Raw genomic sequence first — 12,211 nt, forward strand, 5'->3', positions numbered from 1 at the left:
ATCCTGCCCCTTGCTAATTCACGTAATTTCGTTAATTCATTTATTCGGGGAATATTTAGGGCCTGTGTCTGTCAGGCACTATTCGAGACCCCAGGGTAGCCACAGTGAAGGAGACCGGCCAAGATATTACATTGATTTTCTGGATCTTAACACTCTAGTCGGGGGAATCACCTGTTAGGGGTAAGGAACTGTAGGTGCTTTGCTATAGTTTTCTTTTTGAAAACATTGGCTTAAAAAATAGCCTGCTTTCTCATTTAAAACGTATTGGACAGATTCTTGCTTGTGTTAATCTTCCCTCAGCCAAATCCTCTGGGTACAGGACTGTACAGAATTACTAGAACAGCATTTTTCTTCTTAAATCTTCCAGACAATTAACCAATTTGCAAATCCATATAATAGATGGTCATCTCCACAAATGGGAAAAATACCACGCTCGTTGCAATTTGGGAAGATTTCAAATTACCTCACTTAGCAATGCTCAGAAAGGAGATTCGATTTAAATAGAAAGTCTATTTTTATGAGTCTAGATGTGGTTATATTTATAAGTGGTATATACCTTTGAACACTTTATCACAATATGGGACAACCACGTAAATTCTATCATCAAAGCTGGTTCGGTGACATTCAATAGACTCCCCCCCCCCCCTTCATGAATGAAGGATATAAATTTTTAGCCTCATGAAACCATCTTTTAAAAATAGTTATTATTGGGGTACCCGGGTGGCTCAGTCGGTTAACTGTCCGACTCTCGATCTCCCCTCGGGTCATGATTTCGCAGTTCATGGGTCCGAGCCCCGGGTCAGGCTCTGCACAGACAGTGCGCAGTCTGCTTGGGATTCTCTGTCTCCCTCTTTCCCTGCCCCCATCCCCCACTCACTCGCTCTCTCTCTCTCAAGACTAAATAAATACACATTTAAGACATAAAAACATAAAAATGGTAATTACTGTGTCTGGTCGTAGAGGGCAGACTTAACACATCTTTATTGTAGCCCCGTCTCCTATTGTCAGGTTCATTCTAGAAATTGCTCAGAAAACGCTGACCAATTGGTACCATCTCTAGCACAATTCATGTTCTAATGAAAAAAGCAAGCAGGAAGAGGAAGGCAGGGAAGGACAATTGATTTACTCTGGGTTTGTGCTGGGGTTGATTGACACAGTCTGGTACTCCGTGTACCAGGTTGGAGTGGTTAGTCATTAAGCAGACACTTGGGGCTCAGAAACAAGGCACCAAGATGTGCTCAGCTGTCTGCTGTGGAGAACGGGTGTTGGGCATTAATGATATGAAAGCTTCAGATTAGGGCTCGGGTATAAGACCCAGGCAACCCTAAAAGCAATTAAATACCACCTCCCATTTTAGAGGGCTTGCTAATGGCTAGGCCTTAGGTATCCGTGATTTCTTTTTTTTTTTAATATGAAATTTATTGTCAAATTGGTTTCCATACAACACCCAGTGCTCATCCCAACAGGTGCCCTCCTCAATGCCCCTCACCCCCCCTCCCCTCCCTCCCACCCCCCATCAACCCTCAGTTTGTTCTCAGTTTCTAAGAGTCTCTTATGTTTTAGCTCCCTCCCTCTCTAACCTTTCTTTTTTTTTTTCTTCCCCTCCCCCATTGTCTTCTGTATCCGCGATTTCTAAGCCTTACCTCAAACCCTCACAACTCTTATCCCCACTTGACAGATGGGGGCACAGAGGGGTTAAGGAATTTACAAAAACTCACACAGAAGGTGGTGATACCAGAGTTCAATGCCGAGAGCGAGACCAGAGCTCTTAACCATTTGCTCTTTGCCTTCTATCTGCTTCAATAAATCCCACAGCTCTGATCCCTGGGTCCCAAAACTCCCTGCCAATTTCTGGCAGGTCTCTGAAGTGGAACTGAGTGTAGGTCAAAGGTCTGAGCACACCGGTAGGTGGCTGTGCCAGGTTAGGCTGGACGTCACCCAACCCTTTCACTGACCCTATGAACCAGCCCGGGAGGCCCCAGACTTGCCGCTTTTGGGTCAGGCAGCCCAGCCTTGCCCCGCCAGGGACGCTGGTAAGTACAGAACATTTGGCGTGGCCAATGACGTTTCTTTTTTTCTGAACTGAGGGCATTTTGTACTACCTTTGTCATTGTCAGAAATCTATCTGTAATGTGGCAGGGTGGAGGGGGGTGCCTGGGCTTTGAACAAAATCGTCTAACTGCTCATTTGTTAGTTGTATGTAATTTGTTTTTTTTTTCTTTTTGTGCTACGTTAGTGTTCTATTGGCGCACAATAAATTATCACAAACTTAGTGGCCTAAAGCAATACAAGTTTGTGATCTCATAGTTTCTGAAGGTCAGAAGTCCAGGGACAGTGTGGCTGGATTCTCTGCTCAGGGTCTCACAGGGCTGGAATCAAGGTATTGACCCAGGGTACAGTCTCATCTGGGACGTGGGGCTCTTTCTCCAAGATCACTGGCCGTTAAGAGAATTCAGTTCCTTGCGGTTGTAGGACTCAGGGCCTTGTTTCCCTGCTAGCTGTGAGCTGAGAACTGTTGTCGGCATCTAGAGATCTCCCACAGTTCCTTGCCGTATGGCCCCCTCCCTAGGAATGTCACGGCATCTACCCTGGATTTCTTCCGGGCCAAATGGCATGCATGTCCCCGGCTCCTATGCCGCAGCCAGCTGGAGGGGACTCTGCTTCTGGAGGGTTCTCCTGGTTAAGTCAGGCCTACCTAGATAATCTCCTGATTGGGGACCTTGGTCACCGCTGCAAAATTCCTTCAAATGACCACCCAGGTTAGTGTTTAATTGAATAACTGGCAGAAAGAGTGTGTATAGCAGGGACCCAGAATCTTGGGACACATAGGAGAATTCTGCCTATGACACCTGCTAATGGCTAATTGCCATCAGTTTTCTGTTGATTTGTCTAAAGTCCAATGTATAACAGCATAATAATGATCATTTTTGTTATTTTTTTATTTAAAAAAAATTTTTTTAACATTTATTCAGTTTTGAAAGGCAGAGGGAGACAGAGTGCAAATGGGGAAGGGGCAGAGAGAGAGGGAGACACAGAAACAGAAGCAGGCTCCAGGCTCCGAGCCGTCAGCACAGAGCCCGACGCGGGGCTCGAACTCACGGACCGCGAGATCACGACCTGAGCCGAAGTCGGACGCTCAACCGACTGAGCCACCCGGGCGCCCCTCATTTTTGTTATTTAATCAAACGTGTATATACTGCTTACTCCATGTCCAGGCATGGCTCTCAGATTTTCACAAACTCACATAATACCTACAGTAAGTCTTTGATACAGGTTTGTTACTATGTCCATTTTACAGCTACGGAAAGGGCCCCAGAGCATTCAAGTCACTTCCCGAAGGTCACACAGTTCTGTCGGGGACCACATAGTCCTTTGGTTGCATCAAGCCTAGATGGACGAGTTTGGTAATGACAAAGGAAGGTCCAGGTGGGGCCAAGAAGTGGGATTTCTCAGCCTTGACCCCACTCCCTTTGGAACCTGCCAGAGGGGTGAGGTGGGGGTGTGCCGTTCTCTCTTAGGCTGGCCTTCGTGACTCTTCCGTAAATCTAGGTGTGTTATGGACGGGATGTTTGTGTCCTCCCCACCCCCCCCCACCCGTGTGTTGATCAGATGTTGAAATCCTGCCACCCAGGGGGATGGTATTACATTGGAATTACAGTGTGGTGGAGCCCTCATGGTGGGGTCAGTGCTCTCAGAAAAGAGACCTCGGAGAGCTCTCGCCCCTTCTGCCACGTGAACATACGGGGAGTAGGTGGCCCATCCCCAAACCAGGAGGCCGGGACGTGTTGTTTCCAGTCTGTGGTGTTTTTGTTACAGCTGCCCAACTGGACTTAAGACGAGGAAGGACAGTTTCATCCAGGCTGTTTTCCGGGAGTCTGCACTAAAGTTGACAAACACCGAAAGGGAGACCAAGTAACATGCTTACACGATGCAGCTAAGTTTGCCACAGGTCCACCTCCTGGCCTAGACCCTGGCCGCCTCCCCTCGGGCAGAGGACATGGCTCCCTTGCCTCTCCTGGCTTCCCCTTAGCACTCGTCTGTGATGTCTCCTCCACGTGTAGGAGAGTGAAGCCGAGACAGGCGGGAGCCCTCTGCTCTGCCTTCCGCTCAAGGCCCACCTTCCGTCCTCTGGTTTCCTGTCTGATTCCCTGGTGACGTCACCGGGAGTGACCAGCCCCTACTCACCAAAGCATGGACTTACTCTGCAGCCATAGGAGGTTTGTCTTATCAGATGGCTCAGTGACCCCCAAATGATAGAGGCTTTCAAGTCAGAGGTAGGGTAAGGGGGCCTTCTGTTAATGTAATCCGGAAGCATGTTCTGGTGAGTCAAGTATAGGCACCCGTAGGACTTCCTGTGTCTTAGTTTGGGACTGGATCCTTGGCACGATCCTTCCAGTACAGAAAAGGGTCCAACCTTCATGCCGTATTCTCCATGACGTGATGGAGAACGTCCTCCTGCCTGATACACCCTCCAAGACCTTTAGACTCCTTCAAGTGTGTAAATGCTCACTGATTTGACAAGATTGATCTTCTCCCCTTTGCTTCGCAAAATCCATCGTGAGGCCGAAGCGAGTAAAATTGATTTCCGCTCACTTTCCTCCCCACCCAAGGCCTCTTTGCTCAGTTCTGGTGATAAGAGATTTTTCAACTTTCTATACTCTTTTGAAAGCTCGGGGGTTTTTTGGAGTACAGTGAAATCGGGTGGTTCCACAGGCCTGTGTGGGAATTTTAATGTGATGTTTCAGGTGTTTAAGCTTCATTGGCTTAGAAGATACTGCTGTTGGAAGGCTAAGTATTTACATTGTAAATGTTGGGCTACGACCATGGAAACTGGGGATGGTATCACCCTGCTTTTCATCTAATTCGCATTCTGTGCCTTTTACTTAAATCAGAATGCGCTTCGGAAGGCCACCGGTGGAAATTTCTTCCTGTGAGTTGCACGGTACAGAATCAGATGGAGTGGGTGTGTGGTTTACTCTTCAATTTGTGATCTAAGGAACATCCCGTTTGTTTTCGTTGTCTAAAGTGAATTTAATTGGTGGATATCAGCCTGGCTGGAAATTCAACTTAGCCATACTATGAACCCCGCTGAGGAGTTAAACAGAGATCTCAAGGGTCTTATGTTGCCCAGTACATGCAAAGAGGGCCTCCTGGTCTTAGACGGGGTGGTCTCTGATGATGTTTGTTGTCCAGACTCATGTGGTTCGTTGGTGACGGGAGGCTCGGAGGCAACCACGTAACTTAATGCCCAGGCTGAGGCTGAGAGTCGTAGTGCCCGGGACCTAGCCTCCCTAGAGAGTGCCTGTAGCAACGCTCAATGCCGTTGTGTGGGAAGAAGACATGGGCACCTGCTTCTGGCACCTGCCCCAAACCCACAGTCCCCTTTTAGTCTTGGGAAGTAAATGTATTTATCTGTTTATTTATTCATTCATTCATTTTAAAAGTTTATTGATTTATTTTGAGAGAGGGAGAGCGTGCACATCAGAGCAGGGAAGGGACAGAGAGAAAGAGAGAATCCGAAGCAGGCTCCACCCTGACAGTGCACAGGGCTCCATCCCATGAACCATGAGATCATGACCTGAGCTGAAATCAAAAGTTGGACGTCCCACCGACTGAGCCACCCAGGCACCCCAGTCTTGGGGAATTCATGTCTCCTTGTGTGAGCAAACTCCACCTTAGGTCTCCAAGTGTTCTCTCCCTTCCAGCCCTCCCAGCATGATTTTCCTAGAAAACTGTGTGTGTTTCAGAAACACAAACCAAGAACTCAGACACTTGACACAGAAGGTGCCTGCTTTTAGGGAACCCCAGCCTTCAAGCCCACATCATAAATGGCCATGGACTCTGGGAAGTATGGGCTTGGGTGGTTTCTCTTTTCCCAATGAAGCAGGAAGAGTGAGCAGGAGGAGGTGACTTTGGTTGTTAGAGGATGGAAAAGATGGAAAGCAGCCATCTCCAATAGTGGAGAAGTTAACCATACGAGAGAAACGTGGTAGGATTATTAGGCAGTGGAGTACTCACTTGAGATCTGTGGTCACGGTTGTGTTTTTCCTCCAGCCACACCCAGTGCATGGGTGCAAAACTGGGAAAGAAGGACAAGATCATCAAGGGACTGAAGGGGAGTAAACAAGGGGATGGTTGCTGCCTAAACTGGGCAGGGAAGGGTGGGGGGACACCGGAGGGCATGGCTGGTGGACAGTGAAAAACTGGGAGGGCCAGTGGACTGGAAGTCCCAGTGACCTCAGGGACTCAGAGAATTATTTGTATCTAGAGTCAATGGGTTAGAGCAGGAGGGACTGTTGTTAGTGAAAGTCCCCAAATCAAGATTTTGGAGGTAGTTTGGTTATTGGAGAGGACAGGCTCTAGGAGACAGTGAATGGGTTAAGGAAAAGAACATTGGAAGTAGAGGCTGCAAGGGACAGAGAAATGAGACTGTAGAGTGAATTCTCTTCTGCAGGAGTGGAATATTTCCAAGAACAAGCATAAAAGCTCGTGAGGAAGACAGAGCCAGGTCTAAAACCCAGGCATTTGTTGATGACCATAAGCAGAAGAGGTCTTAGAAGGAGCTAGAGGCTTGAGGGAGAAGGAAGAGAAATGATCTAAGGCAGAGGTTGGCAAACAATGATTAGCAGACCCAACCCATCTTGCTTCCTGTTTTAATAAGTAAAAGCTTATTGAAACATAGCTACACCCATTCATTTACATGTTATTTATGTTGGCTTTGGCACTAAATCAGAGTTGAGTAGTTGGGCCAGATACCCTAAGGCATGCAAAGGCCTAAATTATTTATTTATTCATTTATTTTTTAAAGTTTATTTATTTTGTGAGAGAGAGAGAGAGAGAGCACCCACGTGAGCAGGAAAGGGACAGAGAGAGGGAGAGAGAGAATCGCAAGCCCGGGATTCTCTCTGCATCAGCTCAGAGCCCGACATGGGGCTCAAACTCAGGGACCGTGAGATCATGACTTGAGCTGACATCAAGAGTCCTATGCTTAACCGATGGAGCCACCCAGGCGCCCCAGCCTAAATTATTTAGTATCTGGTCCTTCACAGAAAAGGTGTGCTGACCCCTGAACTAGAATTAGCCATGAAAAGCATTAACCTTACATTGAGAGGTAAGCACCATTAATATCACAGTAACTTCTTGTGCCACGCAAATGTCAAATCCTTGTGTTCCTTTCAGTTTCAGTCTCCTCTGGGTCACCCGGTCATCCACTTTGACTCCATTGATTTTGTTTCAGGCACTCACATTCCTTCTCTGGAAAATTTGAATCAAGCAATACAAAGACTCAGAATGGTCAACTGAGACAATCGACCTGTGGGACAGCAGAGTAAGTATTCACATATGCCTATTGTTAAGCTTCTTGAAACTATTTTTTTTAAACTTCGGCTCTTCTTGGAACCTGGACTCTATACAGCTTCCTCTTCCATGAGGTCTTTACATTCTTTCGTGTAAACTAAATCTTGAGTAGATTGTATTCCTTGGAACCAAATGGTTACCGAAACAATCAAAGGGCCATGTTCTCGGTCCTAAGTGGGTCCGTTGTCTTGTTTCCTCTAGGACTTCAGGTAAGATGTGCTTCCCAGGCCAGTAATGCTCTATGCCCTTTGTCATAAGGAGAAAGGATACAGACGGTGTGGCGCAAATGCAAGTCAGTCTTCGCTCTTGGGGAGACCACTGACAGCAGGAACCCAACTGAAGGAAGGACTGACACTCATGGCAAGAGCCCCTGGGGTTATTTGGCATCCAAAGATAGCCTAGGGAGTCTCTCAGACAAAGCCAAGAGTGAAGCATTTGAAGTGCAAATGGCTTCCTTGGAAGATTTTTTATTAACTAGAGCGTCACCTTGGCTGTTTTCCTCCCTGCATTTTCCAGAACTCACATTAACCATGGTGTTCGTAGAAATGTATTTCATATGTGGTCTTATCAGTTACGCTCTGGACCTGTCAAACTGTGGGTAATGGAGAAAAAAAAAAAACTTAAACAAAAATTCCTTCACAGCCCCCAGCTACTGACGGTTATGGATGGAAACTGGTCCTGTTGTGCCCTTTGGCTCAGTAATGCTTTTCTGATCCAGTCGCTTAGTTTGTTCATTGGGTTTAGTGAAAATGCACTCTGCTGTTTGGAAATTTAGCAGCAGAAGGGAGGAAGAAGCAAATATGTGTACTAGGACCAGCTACAGAGATTTGGAAGGATTTCCACCAGTGGGAATACTGATGTCTTGGGTTCCAAGGCTCTAAGTGTTCACTCTTTGCCGTGCCTGGTCAATGACGACCACTTCCCGTCTGATTAATGAATAAGCAATTCTCTGTCTTTGGTTCAATCAACTGTGGACCGAAGGCAGCTGTGCTGGTGATGCCAAATTGGTGGTTAAACGAGACTGGCAGATAGCTTTCCTTGGGCTGTGAATTTTTGTGTCTCGTGTGATTTCCACTCTGGGTCAGGACGAGAGACAGCTAGCTACTCTGAAGGGAGAAAGACTTTAGTTTGATGTGAGACTTCCAGCTGCGCTATGCTGGACGAAGTCATCAAAACAAATGACTTTCTTCTGGAAACCTTTCATCTTCTTAGGTTTGTCCTAGCGGGGCAGAGGTCCCCCTTTGAGTAGAAAGTCAGGGAATAATGAGCTTCTCCGAATTAGCATTAGTCATGTAAAGAATGGCTCAGGAATTAGGGAAGGGGCATCTTGTCCCCCGATGTGGACGATTAGGACAAAATTTGATATTTGGTTGCTCTCCATGTAGAGGACCCCCTTCAGCAAACATCTCGCCCGACTATTGGAGGCAACATAATGACATTTTGCCTTTGTCTACCTTGACATGGACAATGGCTTTTGATAAGTGGTATGCTGGTAAATCTTTAACATTCAGGTCTCCAGGAAAAAAAAAAATCAGACATCGGATTTGCAGTGTTTACCAATGTCTGGGGTAGATAGACACCCACTGCGGCCAATTTCAGGCCACTGGCCTGATGCCATTGAATGCAGAGTTGGGAACAGACGTGCACAATCAGCTTCGAGCATTTGTGGGAATGGTTAGACCGTATACGACGAAGCCGGCTCCTGCTGACTGCCTCAGGAGACTATCTGTTGGAGAGGAGAGTTAAGGGGATATGTTCTGAGAGTGTCCCTTTTAACTGTGCCTCACCTTTGTGGCTTAAACGCAAACGGAGGAGAAGCTGTCTAATGATGCAGATTCATTTGGCTACTCTAAAATTGTACGTGGCCTCCCGCTACAGTTTTTCACTGTGGCGGTACAGAGTTGTTAGAGCTTCGTATGGGAGCACGGGGGGACCCACCGGGCGGAAGATCTTTCTTTTCTCTCCAGCTTTTCCGATAATTGACTCTTTTTAAAAAAAAAAAATGTTTATTTTTGAGAGAGAGAGACAGAGTGCAAGTGGGGAAGGGACAGAGAGAGAGGGAGACAGAGGATCCGAACTGTGAGATCATGACCTGAGCTGAAATCAGACACTTAACTGGCTGAGCCACCCAGGCGCCCCTTGACCATTTCACTCTTGAACAAATCATAGGTCACCTACCCACTTCTTTGCCTCCCCAACAACTTACGAATAACAACTAGGCACCAGCTTCTTCCAGACCAACTCAAAAGCAAGCCGACATTCCTCTTTACTCTCCTTCTGGAAGTTCAAACAATAGGACAATAAATGAAAGGTAGAAATAAGATGTCAGCAAACCCACCAAGCCCAGAGCAAACCGCACAGTCTTCTTTGAAAAGATGCCACCACCTTGACGCCCAAAAATGTAACGTACAGCATGGTAACTCTAGTTAATAATACAGTGTTGTGTATTGGAAAGTTGCTAAGAGAATAGATTGTAAAAATTCTTACCACAGGAAAAGGAACTTAACTATGTGACGCGATGCACGGTTCATATATCAAATCCTTACGTTGTACCCCTGAAACCTATGCGGTGTGAATATGCCAATTATATCTCAATAAAACTGGGGAGAAATTAAAAATTAAAAACAGATGCCTTGAGAGAAAAATGAACATAAAAAAGGTTTCCTCTATAATTCAAAAGAAGTGAATACAATTTGCTCATTAAAATCACAAATCCGTTTTGAATTCATTAATTCTTTATACTACAATTTAGAGAAGGTAGTCCCTAACTGTGAAATTACACACAGAAGTTCTAAACATGCTGGTTTCCCACGTCAGACCTGATGATTTAGAATTCCATTTGGGGTGGGGAGCGGAGACGAAGGGCAGACCCTGTGTTTAAGAAAACTCGCTCCCGGGTGGCTCAGTGGGTTAAGCGTCCGACTTCGGCTCGGGTCATGATATCGTGGTTTGTGGGTTCGAGCCCCGCGTCGGGCTCTGTGCTGACAGCTCAGAGCCTGCAGCCTCCTTCCGATTCTGTGTCTCCCTCTTTCTCTGTCTCTGCCTCTCCCCCACTTGTGCTCTCCCTCTCAAAAATAAATAGACGTTAAAAAAAATTAAAAAAAAAAAACAACAAACTCCTCTGATGCTCTAGACCAAGAAGGGACTTTGTCATTGTTCAGCTAAACAGCACTCAAAGTTAAGTTGTGTTTTCCAGATCAGCAGTCCATAGGGGAGCCCAGAAAGACCGAGGGATTTACAAATTGAAGTCGCCAGGAATAAGAAGCCAAACCTCAGTATCAGTGGCCCATCGAAATGGCTCCTCCTCAAACTGTTAGGTCCCCAAACTTTGCGGCTGAGGCCTCTGACTGACGAGCCCGGCGGTGTTTGCCAACTCCCACCCGAGTTCATCGTCCTGCCCCTAGAGCAAAGTCCCTGAAACACAGAAACTTCTGAAGGGATTAGGGAAACCAAAAGAGATGCCCCATCTGGATGACTCTGATCGCCTTCAGAGGCTGGAGGAACTGTCAGAAAGACAAGTTCTTAGCCACTTGCGGCCCTTAGTGGACATTAGTTTTGGGTCTTTGAGTCAATGGAGATTAGATACGTCAATTTCTTTGCAGCCAACTGTCAGTTAACATCTCTGTCCCTTATGGTAACTGACTTGAGCATAAATCAGCAGGTGAACACACTCTTTATCATTGTCCATCTTGCTAAGCTTCTGTGTATTGATTTCTAGCCTCCGAGCTGGGTCAAAACAGCCTTGAACTCTAAGTGATATTTCTCTTCCGCCTCTTTGTGCACTTACTTATTCATCAAATAATAAATGCAGAAGGTCTGCTATGGTCCAGAGATACAGCAACAAAGAAACAATTAGACCAGTGGGAGGACAATAAAAAAATAATCCGCAAAGTCCTAACAGATATGGTAATGTGATAAACAAAATCAATAAGTAAAATATATAGTATGTCAGATGGTGCTTAGTGCCACGGAAATGAGGAAGCCAGAGGGAGAGTTGGGTCGGGATCGTGCCCTAATGGTGGCGCTTAGACAGAGTTTGGTTGCTAACGGAGACTCGCGGGACCTTAAATGACAATGCTGACCAATCTGGAGTTTATTACAGGAAGGGGGTACGATAGAAAAAGAGCTTTAAAGGGAGGCTGTGCATCACAGCCAAAGGCCATCTCGTAGCAAAGGGATCTGGAGTGGAGAAGTCCGGGCTGGGGCTCTGTCGTCCTCCATCTGAAGCGCTGTGGCAGGATGCATTCTTGCTTTCTGATCAGGGGACATGGATATGTGCACACGGTACCCCTGGAAACCAGGGAAGTCCAACTGGAGTCCTGCCTGGAGGTTTTTATATTTTGCTGGTTATGTGTGGATATTTCTGCTCTGTAACCAGCCTTGCCATCAGAGACCTCTGAGGGTCTCACTCTGACCCGGTACAGGTTATCAATCTCACTATTATCAATAAATAATGCTGACAAGCTGGTATGAACTGCTCCAAAGTTCTCGAACCCGCGGTCACGCAGCAGCACTATTAACTAATAGGTTTCGTGCCTTGGCCAGGAGTCAGTGCCGTACGGATGCGTTTCTTATTTCAACAGAATAGCTTAGGCCAGTTCGAGGCATGCTGCAAGTAATACTCCTAGCACAGATTGCAATTCTAAATACGAAGCCAGGGAGTTTAACTGAGAAAGTGACACATTTAAGCCAAAATCTCAAGGTGGTGACAGAAGCGGCTATGTTAGAAATCCGAAGGCAGCTCCTCTCCCCATTCAGGAAGGGAGATCAGCAAGTGCAAAGGCCCTGAGGCAGGATCGTGTTCGTGGAAAAGCAAGGGGGTGTTTCTGAGGTCAAGGCTGAATGAACGATGGGG

Source organism: Panthera onca, chromosome X (assembly GCF_046562875.1).
Source record: "Panthera onca isolate mPanOnc1 chromosome X, mPanOnc1 haplotype 2, whole genome shotgun sequence".
In the NCBI taxonomy this organism is placed as follows: Eukaryota; Metazoa; Chordata; class Mammalia; order Carnivora; family Felidae; genus Panthera; species Panthera onca.